General features: G+C 41.5%; 1 long non-coding RNA gene across 5 annotated transcripts in view; it reads right to left on the bottom strand.

Moving 5' to 3' along the window:
- Positions 1–452: 452 nt before the first annotated feature.
- The window catches only part of LOC141393969 (uncharacterized), a 35,156-nt gene continuing 17,317 nt past the window's right edge, over positions 453–18,291 (bottom strand). For all 5 annotated transcript variants that reach the window (XR_012410222.1, XR_012410220.1, XR_012410221.1 and 2 more), the window contains one exon: positions 453–18,261. This is a non-coding gene — a long non-coding RNA (uncharacterized lncRNA). The remainder of the gene's footprint in view (positions 18,262–18,291) is intronic.

The raw sequence follows: 18,291 nt of genomic DNA, 5'->3' as shown, positions 1-18,291 counted from the left end.
CAAAATATCACATAAAAACGAAAAGTGCAAATATGTGCAGGATGTTTCGATGGAAATTGGTAAAGAAAGCTCTTCCCTTTTTATGAAACGATAAGTTACACAGCTCAACTCGATCTTTCTTATAACTATATTCATCGCTTTTTGTGAAAATTGATCTTAAAAAAATCAAGTAACACGAACATCAATTATTAAAAAAACGCTCACTTCATTCGCGGCACTGAACGTTTTACATACGTTTCACATACCCTTTCATTACAATTACAAAAAAAAATTAAAACCGTTGTTTATTTTGGATATTACAAGATTTTAATAAACAACCTAAATATTGAGATTTTTTAAATAAGGTCACTTGGTCTTGATTTTATTATGACACTATTTAGTGTAAATTGATACAACTGTTTTTTTTTCCATTTTTGGCCAGGTTTTTCGGAAAATTTGCCTCTGTGTGACGGGCCAGCAACGCCGGCGCGGGTCTTCTAGTAAAAGAATAAAAAAGAAATTAGCTCGGCCTTCTTTATTTTTTTATTTTTTGTTATGTCTGGTGAGGTCCCAATCCACATACTGGGCATGTGTTGGGTATCGTGGCATCGATTCGGACCCAATACGAATTGAGGCGGCTGGTCCCCAGGTACGACATTCACACTGTATGGCTGTACTGCCTACGCGACTGCATCAGTGCGAATGCCATTCAAGCCTGTCTGATAGGCTCGTTGCACACTGGTCGAAACCACTGATCTAGCGGCGCAAAAGTCAAAAAATCGAACTATAAAATTGCGAAATATTTTCCATTGTATCGATTACAGACACTTCGCAGACAAAGATTTTGTTTTTTAATTTTTGTTGTTGTAAATATTCACTCAGTTATTCACTATCAAATGCAAGAGTTTTTGTTGCATCAGATTTTAAAAAATTGCTGCAAAAAATTAACTTCATATTTGAAACTGGGCAAGATTTATATTCAATTAATAGCAGAGGGTGAGATTTAAATTATAAAAATTAGTTTGGGGTCTGGAGGTACTTAGTTATATAGCAATAAATTTTCAAAAAATTAAATTTTTTTGTGTTTTTATGGGTTGTACGCGCTTGTTGCATAGAGTGCATCTTGCAAACTCAGCCGAACTTAGGTTCGATTATTTTTTGGGGAAAGAAATTGGACTCTCTGGATATGGAATAACCACATTTGGGCTGCAAATATTTGCAAATCTTTTGATGACTGCACTTTTAAAAAAAGGGATTTTGCATGAAATTCATACAAATTTAGCTGTGCATTTGTATGGGAGCTAAATCAAAATATGGACCTGTCTTGAGAAAGGTTTGCAAGGAGGATTTCTACCCCCGGAGACACTATAATACCATATTATTGCTAAATATGTTATTAAATATGGGATAACAAGTAAAAATTCAACGAATCGGGGGTACCATAAAAGGGGCTACATCGAAACATAAATCCGTGTTGAAAATGTTTTGTAAGAAGATTTTATACGCAGTGAGAACACGGAATGCAAAATTACAGCCAAGTTAGTTTAAAAATGTGGTCATGATATTCAAAATACCTTAAATTGGGGGGTACGGTTACATGGGGGCTATATCAAAACGTGCACCTATGTCCATAATTTTTGGTGAAATTATTTTGTGACCACTAGGAACCCTAAGTACCAAATTACAGGTAATTTGCTACGAAATTGTGGCTTAAATCCTCAAAATACCGAAAATCTTAAAGTACCGTTATATGGGGGCTATACCAAAACATCAGCCTATATTGTTCATATTTGGCCCATTATTACCCACAGGTACAAACTGAGTTTATACCAAATTTCAGTGACGTATCTCAATTCGTTTGCAAGTTATTAATTTTGCGCCGCTAGATCAGTGCCTTCGACCACCGTGCGTTGGTCTAAAGGTTCTAGTTTATACTTTGGACCTTTCTCTCTAGATCACGAAGATCTCTCCTGATGTGCCTGGGTGGGGGAAACCTGTCCATTAAATCGTGACATGGATCCTGTTATGCTGATGCACCCGTAAAACCTTCATCTCCCCTGTTGCAGTCCTCAAGGCGCCATTCTGGTAGGTTTGAATATTCTTCCACTGCGTAGCGCTAACATTTGTATACCACGCTGGCGTCGTATAGCCATATATCCTGTGTGTGGGTGGTTCCGCTATATGTCAGCACTCTGCCTGCATTTGGAAGTGAGTTTCTCACTCCCTCGCCTAGAAAGTCACTCCGGAGACACGCCAAGGAAGATCGTTGGTGAATTACACAAACAATTTCTATAGCCTTATTGTGATTACCTTTTATCGCGTATGCCGACACTTCGGAGTGACTTCTGAGTGACTTCCAAGGGGATTGTTTACTAGGGTTATGACTTTTTTACAACCTCATATCCCTGTATCATAGCGTGATGAGTTTTGCCATAAGAATACATAAAATCTTAATTATAAGGTGATTCGGTGAAAAAACCTCACGCACAAAATGATTTTAAAATTTGAATTTATCAAAATTATGGACAATTTTTTGAAGTCACTGAAAACAGGTATATAATTGAAAATAAACTTTAGAGCCACATGAGATAATTAAAATTACATAAAATTTATTTCTCACTATTTTTCTTTAATTCTGAGAATCGTAAAAATGTCGTAAACGCTTTTATTCAAAAATATAATTTTTTAACAAAAAACAAAAAATTTAAAATTTTTTCGAAGTGACTTTTTTCGCGACTTTTTTAAAATTTGAATGAAATAAACGTTATTATAGTTATTAGTAGCCTTATATTTATTCATTCGTGCAACAAAAAATCATTTTTTGAAAAAAAATTTTTTTATTTCATATATTTTTTTAAAAAATTATTTTTTTAAAATCGATTTGTGCGTGAACTTTTTTTATATTTCAATGGAATAAACGATAGCATAGTGATTAATAGGCAAAAGTTCATTCATCCCTGCTACAGGAAATCATTTTTGAGGAAAAATTTCAAAAAGTCATAACCCTATTGTTTACATTTATTTAATTGCTCTGTTCCAGAACCTACAAGAATCTACTAATTTTTACTACGATAACAATTTTCCCTTTATGTTATCGAAGAAAATAGTAAAAATTAGTAGATTTTTGCAGTTCTGGAACAGACCAAATGATTCAAAACATTTGAACAAATATAGAACATTTTCTATCTGATGATTATATGAGACGGTGGTGCAGTGGTAAGCATACTCGCTTTGCACTCTGAAGGCCCGGGTTCGCTTCCCAAGTCAGACAAACAAAACATCAAATTTTTAGAATGACAAAATTAATGTAGGCGGAAATTCCAAAGAATAATTTCTCTAAAAGAGCGTACTTAAAAAAAAAATATAAATAAAAAGAAAAAGAAAACAAAAATATTTTTTTAATTCCAATAACCATCGCGGAAATGATCTTCTAGAAGTGTCGCTGGAGTGACTTCCAAGACGACACTGACTTCCGCGACTATCGCCGCGACTGTTTTCATCGCCCTTGGCGACACGCCTAAGTCACTTCCGCGATAGTTTTTGCTTGCAGGCCAGGTGCTAATCTTTTTAACCACTCACCTGCCTCCAGAATTTTTGAATCTTGACACAGAAGAATCATTAACAGAACTGCACGAAGATCAAATTGTTTCTGAGTAACCGTAAGTAAGTGACTACTACCTTTTTTATACTCTCCGCCATAATATGAGGAGGGTATGATTAAATTTTCCATTCCGTTTGTAAGGCCATGTTTATATTACAGCCTTTTGCAGGGTTAACCTTCTTAATCAGGATTTATTCGACATATACGCAAAGGAATTGGCATTTGAAACCCAGTGGGTTTGTTAAATCCGCTTATATATAAACGTACTATAACACATCGAAATATTCATCGGAGACGCTATAAAGTGTATATATTGTTGATCAGGGTAAAATTCTAAGTTGATATAACCATGTCCGTCTGTCCGTCAAGATACAGCTCGCAATATTTAAGATAAAGCTTTGTGATTTGGTATAGAAGTCTCTATTACTCCTAGTATGTTTGGTATTGCAAATGGGCTATATCGGTCCACGTTTTGATATAGCCCCCATAGAACGGTGCCACCCAGGTGCACGCCTTCATAGAACGGTACCTCCCTATTTACGGTATTTTGAAGGTTGAGGCCTCAATATTGCACCGAAATGACTGAAATTTGGTATTTTTTCTTCATTTTGGGTATTAAACGTTCCATATGAAATTTGCTGATATAGGTCCACGCCTTCATATAGTCCCAATACAACGGTACCGCCTGATTTTCGGAATTTTGGTGGTTTTTGCCTCATTATCACACCGAAATGGCTGAAATTTGGTACTTAGTCTTCGTTGGGGGTATAAAACCTTTTCCCAGAAATTTATCGGTATACATAGGTCCACGCCTTCATACAGCCCGCATGGAACGGCACCTTCTGATTTTCGGTATTTTGAAGGTTGTGGCCACAGCAACCCACCAAAATGGCTGAAATTTGGTATTTAGTCTTTGTTGGAGGTAAAAACCTTTCTGGCTGAAATTCGTCGGTAGAGGTCCACGTTTCGATATAGCCCCCATAGAACGGTACCTCCCTACTTTTGTAATTCTGACGGATTTGACTTCAATATCCCACCGAAAGACTTAAATTTGTTATTTAGAAGAATATAGGTCCACGGGTTCCTATATCCCCCATAAAAGCGTACCTTTTGATTTTCGGTATTTGGAATATTTTACGGAAATATCGGAAATTTGGTATTTTGTCTTCTTTGAATCTAAAAACTTTCCGTTAGAAATTTGTAGGTATAGATCGAGGTATTGATATAGCCCCGGTACCGGATATAGGAACGGTACCTTTCGAATTTCGGTATTTTGAACGTTAGCCACATTGTTTTACCGAACTTGCTGAAAGTTGCTATTTTGTCTTCTTTATAAACGAAAGGAAACTAATATTTCCATTTTAATTGTTTTATTATTTGCTGGACAAGGACATTAGGTCGATAGGGTTTGCAGGAGTTCAGCAGCATTATTGCAAAGATGCAGATTTGTCTGCACAACGCTAAGCTCTTGCTGTTTCCGTTCTACTGGTGCTTCGGTGGGATTCGGAAGCTTATCATTTCGTTATTCTTCTCCAGTATGATCGGTGGCAAAATGTATGACATCATTATGAAATAAATGTAAAATCTTCCAATTTCTCATTCGATGGCCGACGTTCTGCTATTCCACTAACTTCAATATCCTGTCCAGCTCCATAGACGGAAGAGATACCCATACAATATGTTTCAGGTAAGACGAGCAAGGTTTATGCGAAGAACTGTGCTTCCCACTGGCATAGCACTTACTGAAGGGATTTTGGACTCTTCAGTAGTGAGGCATACGAAACAGACGGATTTTACAGTGTCGACTTCTTCGCGGAGAGCTGCTGTTCCTCACACGACCTCATCCAGTTCACGACCACTGGTTGTGGATTTGGCTTAGAAGTGGTCCACGCTGTCACAGACCTACCACTGTTCCGTCTGTTCGCGTTTGCACTTTAACCATAAGTAAATTATATAGAATATAACAATCCTTAATTTATATCCTTCCTTATCCTTATTGTTTGTTGTTACTGATAAATGCTACTATAACATATTCCACAATATTGTTTACTGTCAGTATCTGTTACAAAAGTTAATGGTTGCCACCACTTCCATGGCAATGCATGTATCATGTCCTCTGCATCAGCTCCAAAGTCTGTCTAATGGATTTTTCGATTCCTTTCATGTTTTGCTTGTCGAAATCGTTGACTAACTGACTGAAAGCTAAAAACAATGCATTTCTTGCAACAAAAACAAAAACTCGAGAACATTTTTAAGCATCAATTTTCAACATATGGGGACAGCTTGACAACTATTTATGGTTGCAACACTTGGTTGCATGTTTATTCGCTTACTTGCCAAAGGAACACACAGTGAACAAACTATAAAAAACATTTCTAAGAAAAAAATCCTGAAATCCATTTCTTTGCTTGCCACATTTAAAGTGTTCCAGAAATAGGGGACAAGAGAAAAATATTATTAGAATTAATGTTTTCATGACTTGCATTAAATATCCCGGCTAGCTACCACACAAAAAATGGACGATTTTTTATTTGTTTCTCAAACCAGGTTGAGATTAAAATTTAATTTGCTGAAAACACACAACTATTTCTGCGTACCATTGTGCATAATCTCCTCTTAAGAGGGGTTACAAAAATTGCACAAAAAAAGCCTTAACAAATTTAAAGGAATTTGGGGAAAGATAACTTCGTGATGGCAGTATATTAAAACCCCGCAAATATTACAATTCCAACATATTGAACGATTCAATATATCTTAGGCCGATTAAAATCCTTTACAAGAATTTTTATATTACCATTCAGTCTCGCTTAGAATTCCTCTTTTGTATGAACCCACTCTACCATATGCATTTTTGCGGATACCTTCCTTTCTCACAACACACACACACACACACACCACATTTATAGTTAATTCTATACGAAAGGATTTTTTTGTCTCCAAACGTCGACCATTTTAAATTTATGCCCGAAAATAACAGCAACGACCAGCATAGTTTTGTTCATTGGTTTTGTTAAAGTAGCCGCCAGTATATTGGGTAGGTAGCAAGGACAACGACGACAGCTTTTCAAGAAATCCAAATTAAAAAAAGCAACATAACAGAATAGTAAAGGTGTAATTTAATTTTGTCATCTTGTCTTTGCCATTTCGAAAAACGAAAAAACCCCGGAATGAGAAGAAATCCTTTTTGTCCACTTTAAATTGCATAAAAGCTTTGCATTTTCATTTCGTTTGTGGATGTGACGATCATTTTTGCACGCTACATGAGGAGGGTGGCATTATAGTTTGGTTTAAGGGTAAAGGATTTAAAGATAGATGGGAAAAGTAGATCTAACAGTATACTCCGACAGGTTCCAAAGGTCGATAATACAATTTTGAAATAATCCGTCTTCAATAAAACAACCGCACAAAGGTCACTTTCGCATAAGTTCCCATATATATTGGAAGCCCCAATGAAGACTAAATTTCAAATTTCAGCCATTTCGGTTGGATATTGAGGCAATAACATTCAAAATACCGAAAATCGGAAGGTAGCGTTCTATTGGGACTATATCAAATCGTGGGCCTATGCTTATGCATTTCTGGGACGTTTGAAAGCGCCAAGGAAGACTAAATGCCCAATTTCACCCTTTTCGGCAAGAGAAAGTGTCTAAAACCTTCAAAGTACGGAAAATCGGAAGCTACCACTCTGTGGGTGCTATATAAAAATGTGGACCTATACTGACAAATTTATGGGGGCAAGTTTGGAAGCCACAATGAATACTAAATGCAACATTTCAGCTTATTCGGTAAGATAAAGTAAGTAAAACCTTCAAAATACCCAAAATCGGAAGGTAGCATTCAAATGGGGCTATATCAAAACTTGAAGCTATCCTTACACATTTCTGAGGGAACGTTTGGAAGACCCAATGAAGACTAAATTCCAAATTTCAGCCATTTCGTTTGGATAGATAGGAGACGACAACCTTCAAAATACCGAAAATCGTGAGGTACTGCTCTATAGGTCTATATGAGGACGTGGACCTATATAGAAAATTTGCAGGTGGAAGTTTTATACCCCCAACGAAAAAAAATTTCAGACACTACGGTGGGGAATTGAGACCACAACCGAAAATCGGGAGGTACCACTCTATGTGGACTATATGGGAAGTTGAATACTCCAACGACGACTAAATACCAAATTTCAGCCACTCCGGTGGGGAATTGAGGCCACAACCTTCAAAATACCGGAAATCCGGAAGTACATCTCTATGGGGGTTGTATTAAGGCGTGGACCTATACCAAGAAATTTCGGGTGGAATGTTAATACCCCCAACTAAGATGAAATACCAATTTTCAGTCACTTCGGTGGGATATTTAGGCCACAACCTTGAAAATACCGAAAATTGGGAGGTACCGTTCTATGGGGGCAATATGAATTTGTGGTATATACCGCCAACAAAGATTAATGCGAAATTTCAGCCATTTCGGTAGGATAGTGAAGCCACAATCTTGAAAATACCGAAAATCGGGAGGACCGTCCTATGGGGGCAATACATAGGCGTAGCCAGGAATAGCTAGGGAGGGGCAGCCGGCCCCTCTAAATCCTACAAAACAGTTCATTTGTATGTAAAAAATTATAAATATTACGAAAAAACAAGCAACATGCCTAAAATCGGGCGGGACCGTTCTATGGGGGCTATATGAAGCCGTGGATCTATACAGACAAATGTCAGGTGGAAAGTTTAATACCCCCAACTAAGACGAAATACCAAATTTCAGACACTTCGGTGGTATATTTAGGACACAACCTTCAAAATACCGAAAATCGGGAGGTACCGTTCGGCCTTTGGGTAAAACGTGGAGTTCGCCAAGGTGTGGTTACATCTCCGAAACTATTAACCACTACCTTTCTTGTATTCCACACCGTGCATACGACATTGAGATAGTAAAGTATACGATTATTGCACGATCTTAGCGTCAGATACCTTCTCTGATATCATTTGTGAAAGACTAAACTCCTATTTGACTAATCTTACCACATTTTGTCACAGCTATATGCGACAAGCTGCCATGTAGGAACAATGTACTCAAGTTCATAGGCGGCAGCACTTGGGGTGCAGATAAAGAAACTTTTTTGACCACAAGGTTTTTGACAAGTCGGCCATCACTTTTCTATCGCATGACTTGCTACGGTTGAGTCCTGGACTAATATGTGTGGTGATGGACTTCGGAAACGATTTGGGTGGCTAACGATAGGTTGAGAACTTTGGTGAGATACACTACTGCCAGCTTATCCAGCTGTTTCAGTATTACAATGGAAATTCCACCAGGGCCTAACGCTTGGATGATTTAGCGTTCCTGATGGCATTCCCAACATTATCCATTGTAAACTGTGGTGATTCATCCACGGCAGGAATAGATATAATGGAACGTAGTACTCTTCTCTTCGCCCTGTAACTCCAGGTTTGCTCGACAACCTGTTGATTAAAATAACTTGCGCACCTCTTCGGGTCAGTCAACATAACGTCGCCAAACGTGACTGAGTTCCTATCTTCCTTCTTTCCAGGATTCGAGAGTGACTTAACCGTTGCCCACAATTCAATTGTACCGTCTCCAATGTTGCAATTCTTCAGATGATTTGACAACTTGTTCCACTTACGCTAGCCGACCAACCAGTTAACTTCTATTCATGGTTTAATAATAAAGGTTAGCTAAAGCTTCCTGTCAATTTAAATTTTTTTCTTTCGAATGTTCCTAAAACGTCAAAACAATATACATAATCTTTGTATGTGTGTGTGATGTTTGCCAACAATTTTAAAAACAATCGAATTCAATGATTTTCAAAATTGTTTTTAGAACAGTTGTATAGAAGAAATCCTTCAGCTTATTATTGAAATAAACATTTTATCATATCCACAACTCGATTATGTGGAGAAACCTTGGCCCTTCATTCATTTTTCGCGTTTTTTATAAAATGCTCAAAATTGGTATTTTGTAAACAAACCCACTTGTTGCCTTTTTGTTTACCGATTTTGAAGTTTTATGAATTCAGGAAAATACAAGGGTTCTATAGATTTTTTTCATTTAAATCTACCTCTTTACTTATACCATGCTTCTATTGTCAACTCCCTGTCTCTGGTGTTGGCACGGCGAAGCTCGTCACGCTCATTCGCCTCTGCTGGGAAATTTGGTCTCACTTGGAATATTCGACCAGCAGTTATATGGCGAGCAGCTGCATTAGTGATGATGTATCGGATCGTCCTTTCTGCTACCCAAAAATCAGACATATTGGGCAGATCTCTGATGCGGTGATTAGTAAATTCTCTGAAACTAGGCCAATTAGCTCTCCAATGACGGATGAAACTGCGGTGTTCAGGGGCGATGAAATCGGACGGTGTGTAGATGTTTTAACCCAAGAAAAACGACGAATTGCCAGGTGACGTCATTTGTCAGACCAAGTGTCACTTGGCTATATCTGGCGAACTGTGACACTCTCCAGTAATTCTGGTAGGGACGTCCTCATTGACCGTCCAAAACGTAGATTTATCAATCTACTCAGCCAGCACTATACATCTCTGGTCATTTCGGAGGACCAAATGCCACAACTCATGATGACCATTAAAGTCTCCCAAAAATCAGACGGTTATGACATTCCAAAAGCGGGCTAATGTTGGACCCATAACCTACAGTACAGCTGTTATTCAGCGAAATGTATACTTTAAGCAACTCTACCTCGGCAGTTCCACACCAGACTGCTATCCCCATATATTTCGTGTACGGGTCTTTAGAGTCAGGCTCAAGCGAGATATGTAGGTCTGTATTGAATAGTAGGAAAGTTAATCCCCAGCGTCGCTATTCCCGCGATCTTATCTCGGTTTTCCTCCGTCCCGTACCGGACCAATAGCAAATACAAACATGTATACACTGTGGTGGCAGCCGCTGGCCAGAACACGGGTGTTGTGTGGTTTCGGCTCAATCCGGTTTCGAAGAACCCCCCGCCGTATGATTGGTAAACGAATAGTCGAAGAGGCTGCCATAGTTCTTCTGACTTGACAACCCGTAATTTCCCTTGTGTCGGACCATCTCCATATTCTCATCTCCATCATGGAAAAGCCAATTGGCAAGGATTCAAAGAATTCACCAACGCTCCAGTGAACTGTCCAATCTCCCTAATGTTCGGGTTGCAGAGAGGAATTTCCGAGATATCTTCAATGCTGCATACGCTTGCCATGTTCCTGCTGGTCGAATACCTGAAATAACACCCAATTTTCCAACAGAGTCGATGGGATTAGCGAATTTGCGTGATGAGCTTCTACGAATAAACCCTAGTGACCTCATAGGCAATGATCTGACATTAAAGGTCAATAGGTTAGTCGGTAAATATAAGCATAAAAGTGGCTAGAGCATCTGAAGTTCTGTAATATCGGAACCGGTAGTAGTAAATTGTGGACAACAGTTAAGGCTTTTCCTGGCGAAAATGAATGATCGAACTTCTGCTATGTTTAATGTGATCAGGATATGACCGAAGAGGTGCACTGATTATTTAAGCCGACTTATTTAGTACATCAACAGCGACCGGGCGAAGATAAGTGCATTGTGTCGTTTGTGATTTTTTCCAGTTGAGGTGGAACCACGACAGTTTACGATGGTTAATGTTCCAGATGTTACCCAAGACCTAAAAGATAAAATTGCTTGGACCTAACGGATTTTCAATGGTTATGTTAAAGCTGCTGGGTGAACCAGGTGTCGAGTATGTGAGCAAAGTTGCTCAATCGCTAGCCATACTACAAATTCCAGAAGCCTGGAAAACTAGTAGGATATATCCGCTACTGAAGGAAGCCACAAAGTCGAAGTAGCGAACACCTTTGAGACGTCACTCCTCCACTGCATCAGAGCGTGCTATACAGTTGCGGATCATTAACTCGAGTTCAGCATAGTACCACAACAGCACTGTACGTCATTTCCATATATGTTAGCCGTGGTGTCAACTAGAACAGGTAAATAGATGTCCTTGGAAGATAATAAATAGGTTAGTCGGTGAAAACAAGTGGAAAAAGTGCACTAAGTATTTGAAGTTCTGCAACTTTTGAATCGGTAGAAGTAAATTGTGAACAACGGTTAAGGCGTAGTCTACCCCTGGGAACTTATGTCATGTTTAACGGCGTAGTTGTAACAGATCCGAAGAGGTGCGCTGATTATTTTAGCCGAAAATTTATAGAGCAACCCGAAAGCTACAGTGCGAAGAGAAGTATTTTGCGTTGTTTGCGATCTCTTCCAGCTGAGTTATGGTGGGTGATGTTGCCGATGTTATCCGATGCCTAAAAGAAAAACAAAACCCTTGGACCTGACTAAATTTCAATGGTGATGCTGAACCAGTTGGATAAGCCAGGAGTCGAATAATTTCCGAAGCCTGGAAAGTTGGCCCGGGTGATCCGTCTACTGTAGCCAGGCCAGGATATCAGCAAAGCTCAATCATACAGACCGAGCTCACCTTTGCTAACAGAAGCGAAAATTCTTGAGGCGTTACTCCTCCCCAGTATCAGAACATCTTATCTACGTGCGGATTATCAACACGGGTTCCAGAAACAGCACGTAATGTTCGCATTTATTAGCCCAGCTCCTAAGCAGAACAGCCTTAGATAAGGCCAGTCATGCATAGCTGTTCGAGAATGTCGACCTTGATCTTGTTTGAAACGCTGAGTCACTACCTTTATGCCTGGTCGCCAGTCATACTTGCAATTCAGGAATAAGAACTCCTAAACCCGTAGATTGAAGCAGGGAGTTCCTAAAGAAGTGGCAATCCCACGGCAGCGGGTTCTTTCGTACCGGATTGACTCGGAACAACACAAAATCATCGTTCCGGCCAGCGGCTGCCACCTCAGTGTACATATGTTTGTATTTGTTTCGTTTTTCTGTGTTGGGAGCAGCATATCCCTGAATGCCTGTTCCGAATTCTTTTGGCCCCTGCCTGGACGGAGGAAAACCCAGGACCAATATATCTGTGCTCAGTTTGTCACACCCGCATCTTCACCCACATCCAACCTTCGGTGAGATGCAATAGATGTCAGGAGTGGGTGCATCTAAGGGGTTGCTCTGGGGTCGTGAGGGACTACGACAGGGACTATGTTGCTGCGTGAACACAGTCCCCAGTGAGTCGTTGTCGGATTACGAAACTCCCTCGTCGTCTGACTACGAAACTCCCCCGCAGTCCCCTCGACAACAACCGCACACACAGCCTTTAACACCAGCCGTTGTTGTCCCAATCCCAGAGAATGTATCCTTTTTGCAATTTAATTGCAATGGTCTCCGAGGTAAGATTGAGGAAATAGTAGATTTCATGAGTAGGAAGAACATCAAGGTCGATGCGGTGCAAGAAACCAAGCTCAACTACAACTGTAGCTTACAACATTGTGATGGTTACAATGTGCTAAGAAAAGATCGCACCAGAAGTGGAGGTGGGGGATTAGCTTTCCTATTGCACCAGTCTGTCCAATACAGACCTATCTCGCTAGTGCAAATCTCTAATGACCCGTACATGGAATGTATGGGGGTAGCAGTCAGGTGTGAAACCGCCGAGATAGAGTTGCTGAACGTATACATCCCGCCGAGCTGTATCTCACATTACGTGCCTAACATTAGCTCGCTTTTGGAAGGTCATAATCGTCTGGTCCTGGGGGACTTTAATGCGCATCATGAGATGTGACATTCGGCCCTCGGAAACGATCAGAGAGGTACAGCGCTGGCTGAGCAGATTGACAGCTCTACGTTTTGCACGGTCAATGAGGACGCCCGTACCAGAATTAGAGGAGAGTGTCACAGCTCGCCAGACATAACCATCGTGTCACCTGGTCTGACAGATGACGTTACCTGGCAACCCGTCATTTCCCTTGGATCAGACCATCTCCCCATTATTGTCTCCATTAGCAGACCACCCGATTTCATTACCTCTGAACGCCGCACATTCGTCAGTCATAAGAAAGCTGATTGGCCGAGTTTCAGAGAGTTCACCGATCACCGCTTCAGAGAACTGCCCAATCCTTCTGATGTTCGGGTAGCGGAAAGGACGTTCCGAGACATCATCACTGCTGCAGCCGCTCGCCATATCCCTGCTGGTCAAATACCCGAAGTAAGACGAAACTTCCCAGCAGAGGCGGCGGGATTAGCAAATGAGCGTGATGAGCTTCGCCGAACCAACCCCAATGATCCCAGAGTCAGGGAGCTGACATCTGTCATCTGAAGAGTTGCAACATTGGAGCCGGTATAGGTGAATTGTGGGCAACGGTTAAGTCACTCTCGAACCCTGGAAGAAGGGAAGATAGGACCTCAGTCACGTTTGGCGACGTTGCACTGACTGACCCGAAGAGGTGCGCAAGTTATTTCAATCGACAGTTTGTCGAGCGACCCGAGAGTGGCAGGGCGAAGAGAAGAGCATTACGTCGCATCAGATCTCTTCCTGCCTAGGAGGAACCACCACAGTTTACAATGGATGATGTTGGCAATGCCATCAGGAACGCTAAATCATCCAAAGCGTTGGGCCCTGATGGAATTTTCATGGTAATGCTGAAGCAGCTGGATGAGCCGGGAGTGGAGTATCTCACTAAGGTTCTCAACTTGTCGCTATCCACCCTCATTGTTCCCGAAGTCTGGAAAATGGGCAGGGTGGTCCCACTACGGAAGCCCGGCAAGGATGCCAGCAAAAGTGAATCGTACAGGCCGATTTCGCTTTTGTCGCCCGTATCAAAGACCCTTGAGGCCTTAGTCCTCCCCAGTATCAAAAGCAGCTATCAAGTTACCGATCATCAGTATGGATTCCGTAAGCAGCACAGCACGACAACTGCGCTGCACGCCATAACCACACATATTTGTCAAGGACTCAACCAGAGACGGCCGTGCGATACAACAGTGATGGTGGCGCTTGACTTATCAAAAGCCTTTGATACAGTCAGGCACTCCACGCTGTTTGAGGACATTGAGCAGACAACCCTCCGGCCAAGCTTGAAACTTTGGATAGTCAATTATATGTGTGGACGCCAGTCGTACGTGGAATTCAGGAACAAGAAGTCCAAACCCCGTAGAGTGAGACAGGGAGTTCCCCAAGGTAGGGTGATATCTCCGGAACTGTTTAACCTCTACCTCTCCTTTATTCCGCCCCTCCAGACGGCATCGAGATCGTAACGTATGCGGATGATTGCACGATCCTGGCGTCGGGTACCTATCCTGATGACATCTGTGAGAGACTGAACAACTATTTAACCGATCTTACCACATTTTTCCATTCGAGGAATATGCAGATTTCCGCCACAAAATCAACAGCCACTCTGTTCACCACATGGACAGCGCAGTTTGGAAGAGAATTTAATGTCGTGGTTGAGGGTAGCAGAGTTCCGACCACAAACTGCCCCAAAATTTCAGGGGTCACATTCGACACTACTTTCACGTCGTCCTAGCCGGCAGCCCTTGGGGTGCAGATAAAGAAACCTTGTTGACCACATATAACGCGAGATTATGTGATACGATTTGGAAAAAGATTCAAACTTGCCAGAAGGCTGCCCTGAGAACAGCAACAGGGTACCTCCTCAAATCTTCAGTGGACCATCTACATGAGGAGGCAAAGATTCTTCCAGTAAAGAAACACAATGAGATGCTTTCGTTGCAGTACCTGCTTGGATGTTACCGTGTGAGCCATCCCAATCACCATCTTGTGGGTAGGCCCGACACATGCAGGCAGATCAGGAAGGATATCCATGCTCTAGAGGGAGAGGTCCAACGATACAGGAGAGAACCCCTAGATAAACAGGCGTATCAAGCAGGTTTAAATAGTATTCACAGTTCATATTCACAGGATGCAGTTGCCAAGGCTTAAGCAATTATAGTGTGAATAAAGTCCTCGAAATACATCCCCATCTATTGCAGCTGAGGAGCGTCAGCTGCCACGACAAACTAGAGTAGTTTTGGCTCAACTACGCTCGGGATATTGCAGTCGCTTATTGGCGGAAATCGACCGCGCCGTGCAAGACATCAGCCCAGTATGTGGCAGGGGCCCGCACTACACAAAACACCTTTTCAACTACCCAGCCAAACCAACTCATCTAACTCCAGTGGATCTGTGGTTACATCCCATCAAAGCAGCCACTTTCCTGGAACTGGAGATAGACCCAGAGCCAGATTGAACAGAAGAACGAACATGCAAACATTATGTACGCGGGTGATTGAATGCTCGTGGAGTCAGATCCACCTTTGTTTAGTTCTTCCACACGAAGAATATGCCAGCAAAAGTGAATCGTACAGGCCGATTTCGCTTTTGTCGAGCAGACAACCCTCCGGCCAAGCTTGAAACGTTGGATAGTCAATTATATGTGTCCAAGAAGTCCAAACCCCGTAGAGTGAAATAGGGAGTTCCCCAAGGTGGGGTGATATCTCCGGAACTGTTTAACCTCTACCTCTCCTGTATTCCGCCCCCTCCAGACGGCATGAGATCGTAACGTATGCGGATGATTGCACGATCCTGGCGTCGGGTACCTATCCTGATGACATCTGTGAGAAACTGAACAACTATTTAACCGATCTTACCACATTTTTCCATTCGAGGAATATGCAGATTTCCGCCACAAAATCAACAGCCACTCTGTTCACCACATGGACAGCGCAGTTTGGAAGAGAATTGAATGTCTTGGTTGACGGTAGCAGAATTCCGACCACAAACTGCCCAAAATTTTAGGGGTCACATTCGACACTACTTTCACGTCGTGCGCGCACGCCACAGCTATCTGTGACAAACTGAAAAGTAGGAACAAGGTCCTCTAGTCCTAGCCGGCAGCAATTGGGGTGCAGATAAAGAGACCTTGTTGACCACATACATATAACGCGATAGGTCGGTCTGTGGTAAGCTATGCGGCGCCAGTCTGTTCCCCGAGATTATGTGATACGAATTGGAAAAAGATTCAAACTTGCTAGAATGTTGCCCTGAGAACAGCAACAGGGTGCCTCCTCAAATCTTCAATGGACCATCTACATGAGGAGGCAAAGATTCTTCCGGTAAAGAAACACAATGAGATGCTTGGATGTTACGGTGTGAGCCATCCCAATCACCATATTGTGGGTAGGCCCGACACATACAGGCAGATCAGGAAGGATATTCATGCTCTAGAGGGAGGTCCAACGATACAGAAGAGAACCCCTAGATCAACAGGCGTATCAAGCAGGTTTGAATAGTATTCACACGGATGCAGTTGCCAAGGCCTTAAGCAATTATAGTGTGAATTAGGGATGGGTAAGTCGACTTTCGGTTAATCGATTAATCGACTTTTTGCAGTCAAAAATCTAAAAATCGTAGTCGACTTTTGTCTGGAGGGAAAATCGCATAATCGATTATCTTGTGATCGATTTTCGAGTTTGCCCATAGATTGTGTTATGGCGGTTTTACACTTTTGGCGGTTTTACAGTTTTAAAAGAAAACTCGAAAATCGACGAATAGTTGATTATAATCGATTTTCTGCGGTTATGAAAAAGTCGAAAGTCGAGTTTTAAGACAACTGCAATAATCGCAAAACCGAAAAATCGCATTTTTAGTTTTAGACCAAAATCGAAAAGTCGAAAAATCGATTATTGCTTTCCATTACCTATCCCTAGTGTGAATAAAGTCCTCGAAATACATCCCCCATCTATTGCAGCTGAGGAGCGTCAGCTTCCACGACAAACTAGAGTAGTTTTGGCTCAACTACGCTCGGGATATTGCAGTCGCCTAAATTCTTATTGGGCGGAAATCGACCACGCCGTGCAAGACATCTGCCCAGTATGTGGCATGGGCCCACACGACACAAAACACCTTTTCAACTGCCCAGCCAAACTTACTCATCTAACTCCAGTGGATCTGTGGTTACATCGAAGCAGCCACTTTCCTGGAACTGGAGATAGACCCAGAGCCAGATTGAAGAACGAACATACAAACATTATGTACGCGGGTGACTGAATGCTTGTGGAATCAGGTCCACCTTTGTTTAGTTCTTCCACACGAAGAATATGAAAATGTCCGCAACAAAGTCTACAACCACATTGTTATCACGTGAACAATGAAGATGAAGCTCCTACTGAATGTGTAAGTCGACAGTTCAATAATTCTGGAGAAGATGAGAAGTAGGAACAACCTCATCACGTCCCTAGCCGGCAGCACTTGGAGAAGAGGTAAAGAAACATTGTTAACCACTTACAACGCGATAGGTCGGTCTGTGACATGACAACGTAAGTGGTACGCAATGTAAATAAATTGCAAACCGTTTGAACTCACCTGCAACAGGATTTGTCCTCAGGTTTTCGCTGGACAATTTATATGAGGTGGCTAAGATTTTGCCAGCGAAACAAATGTTGCCGAGGGAATATCTGCTTGGGTGCTATTGTCAAAACCATTTAAATCATCACCTTATGGATAGGTACCACTCTCCCAGACATGTTAGGAGAGATCTTCGTGATATAGAGATAGGGGTTCAAAGCTATAAAAGAAACCCCTAGATAAACTGGTATATCAATCAGACGTGATTTGATGAAGATGCAAAGGGGATCAGTGGGTTCAAGACTGTCGTATGGTATCTCCGGGTCGGTGATGTTGACTTCATTCGTTTTTAATACTTTTACCCCTTCCTTTTATTTTCAAATGCTGAGTATCTTTCAAATGTACATACGCACATAGAAAATGCTAAAAGAAAAACCTGGTGAAAAAAGAATTTAGCATAAATTAG

The sequence above is a fragment of the Musca autumnalis genome, unplaced genomic scaffold (genome assembly GCF_047663935.1).
Source record: "Musca autumnalis isolate F117 unplaced genomic scaffold, ASM4766393v1 scaffold_2, whole genome shotgun sequence".
Classification (NCBI taxonomy): domain Eukaryota; kingdom Metazoa; phylum Arthropoda; class Insecta; order Diptera; family Muscidae; genus Musca; species Musca autumnalis.
Note: the sequence above shows the minus strand (reverse complement) of the source record. Positions and strands in the feature narration are given on the sequence as shown.